General features: G+C 48.0%; 1 pseudogene; it reads right to left on the bottom strand.

Annotated features, from left to right (window-relative positions):
- Positions 1 to 215: 215 nt before the first annotated feature.
- Positions 216 to 1762, bottom strand: LOC126202955 (uncharacterized; annotated as a pseudogene).
- Between the last annotated feature and the right edge of the window lie 1180 nt (positions 1763 to 2942).

Below are 2942 nucleotides of genomic sequence, written 5' to 3'. Positions count from 1 at the left end.
AGTACAGTCCTGCTAGTTACGTCGTTCTTAGTCATAGATTGTAGCGCTTTAGTGCTGCCTAGTATTCTTTCTTCCGAGAAAACCTCCCTCAAGTATCGCGGAACTTCATAAATTACCTTGAGGTACTAATCTTCAGTCCTGTCTCAAGAGACGTAACCACAGACTGCCCTCGCCCTCTCCGTTCTTCCACTGCTACTTCTCCTTTTTCTTTTTCTTCAGCGTTTGTCCCGTGTACCTGCGGGATCCGCCACATGGGTCGGTTGTCTCCATTTCGCTCTATCACGGGTTGCATCTGGGTGGATGTCCACGCATTTATGGTCTTTATGAATCGTATCACCCCATTGTGGCTTGTGTCTTCCTTTGGGTCTCCTGCCGATGACTTCAAGTGTGTAACCAGCCTTGACCCGTAAAACACGGCCAAACCGTCGAAGACGCTTTTTGTCTTGGATTGGTGCAGCACCAAACTGTTTCCTAATGCTGTCAGGAGAAACGTGATATAACTTAGCAAGGTTCGTTATCCATCTTAGCTTCTTCGTTTCCATTACACTCTGTCTCAGCTGTAGTCGGCCAGCATTCACAACCATACAAGGTGACTGGTCGGATGACAGTGCGTTAGATTTTTTACTTTAAATTATATTTCATCCCTTCGGTCGCAAGTGACTCCGTTTGTTGTTCGCCACTTCATCCAGGCTGCCTGAGCTCTGGTCGCTGTGGCCGAGCGGCTCTAGGCGTTTCAGTCCGGAACCGCGCTGCTGCTACGGTCGCAGGTTCGAATCCTGCCTCGGGCATGGTTGTGTGCGATGTCCTTAGGTTAGTTAGGTTTAAGTAGTTCTAAGTCTAGGGGACTCATGACCTCAGATGTTAAGTCCCATAGTGCTTAGAGCCATTTGAACCATTTGAGTTCCGGTGTTGACCTCTTCTGTGAGTCGGCCGTCAACGGTGATCATGGAACCAGGTACTTAAACTTACTAACACGAGTCAGATCTTCACCATTGATCGTGATGGTTCCCGTTTCATCTCTCTCTGATGTCATGTACTCAGTTTTCTTCAGATTAAGGCGCAAACCGTGTTGCACTACTCGGTCACTCCAGTCTTGAATTAGGCTCTGCAGATCAAGCTTGTTTTCTGCTGGCAACATCACGTTGTCAGCATGAAGTAGGGTCCATGGTAATGGCCAGGTGCAGGTCAGCTCTCACGGTGTCCATTACGAGAATGAACAGAAGTGGTGATAATGCAGAACCTTGATGGACGCCGACTGTGATGGGGAAGTACTTGGATAGTCCTGAGGTTGTACTTCTTGGCTGTGCATAAAGTAACGCACACAGTTAATAGGCTGCTCTGGCACATCATGCTGTCGAAGTGCTAGCCAGGTGAGATTGTGTGGCACACGATCAAAGGCCTTTTCGAGATCCAGGAATGCTAGATGCAGCGGCTTGGCTTTCTCATGATGTTTTTCGACTAAGAGTCTTGCAGCATGAATCGCATTCTTCACAAATGCAGCTTGGTTTCTGGAAATCTGTCTGCTCCCACTGATCCTTTGGTCCACAACACGCTCAAAGATTTTCATGGCGTGGCAGAGAAGTCGAACTGGACCGTAGCTTGTGCACTCGTCGGGATTTCCCTTCTTCTTAAAGACAGGCACGGTGGTGCTATGCTGCCAACCAGTTGGTGTTTGTCCGTCGTCAGTGATCTTTTTGAAGAGTTCTGTTAACCATTCGGCTGCCTTCCAATGATGGGAGCACCATAACTCTGCAGGAAGCCCATCTGGGTGGGGGCTTTCGAGGCTACAGTTTCCTCAAAGTAGTTTTGATCTCTTCGACTGCAATTTCTCTTACGCGCCCTTCAACAGCATGGCCGGTGAGTACTGGTGGATGGGAGAACTCTTCTGTTGAGATCTTCTTGACGTAGCTGCGCCATCATTCTCTGGCCTTCTTCCATTCAAATAGCAGATTACTGGTCTCATCACTGACTCCGTAGAACCGACGAACATCTTCTGAATTGCGATGTCTTGCTTTAGCGAGTCGATATACGTCCCGGTCTCCTTCACATGCGCGACTGCTACGGTCGCAGGTTCGAATCCTGCCTCGGGCATGGATGTGTGTGCTGTCCTTGGGTTAGTTAGGTTTAAGTAGTTATAAGTTCTAGGGGACTGATTCTGCGTATAGATCAGCATAACTGAGGATTTGGTTACTGCTATAGCCTGTTTTGCATCTCTTCGGGCTGTTCTGTACGCATTCCATCCCTCCGGTGTTTTATCGGCCAGAAACTCATGATACAATCGTTTCTTTTTGTATACTACGCTTTGACGGTGTCATTCCAAAGCCACGTATCTCTATCGATCCTCCGACGTCCTGGTTTTGTTGTCCCAGGAATTGCAGTTTCTCCTGTGGTAGTTGGTGGCAAAGTAATTCCGGCTATGATTTCGACTTCCTTATTCCTGAATTTCCACCAGTGGATTCTCACAGGTCCTGTGCGATCTACGTGCTTGTTTGTTGGCAACTTGATTTGTAGTTTGTGGATCACTGGACGGTGTCGTGTCGCAACTGTTTCAAAGGGGATGACCTTTGCATCAAGCACATCTTTGAGATCACAGCGTCTCACGAGGGTGTAGTCGACTGCGTGACGTTAGTGCTGCTGTAATACGTGATTAGATGTGAGTCACGCTTTTTAAACCACGTGTTCGCAATTGCCACGTTATGAGCTTCTGAGAAATCGAGAATACGCTGATCCTCGCCATTCTTTTCTCCGAATCCATGCCGACCGTGAGCAGTATGTTCTTACTTTCTGCACCTTACGTTCCCACTCAGATCACCAGCGATGGTGATGTAATCTTCTGGGGGCACTTCAGCAGTCTTTGTATCAAGCATCCTCCAAAAAATGCTTGGCCTGTTTGTGGAGCGTAGGCACTGAAAAAGTGAATTTTTCTGCCATCTTTCTTCCAC

The sequence above is a fragment of the Schistocerca nitens genome, chromosome 9 (genome assembly GCF_023898315.1).
Source record: "Schistocerca nitens isolate TAMUIC-IGC-003100 chromosome 9, iqSchNite1.1, whole genome shotgun sequence".
NCBI lineage: Eukaryota > Metazoa > Arthropoda > Insecta > Orthoptera > Acrididae > Schistocerca > Schistocerca nitens.
The sequence above is the reverse complement of the archived record's forward strand: the minus strand, read 5'-3'. Positions and strand labels throughout refer to the sequence as shown.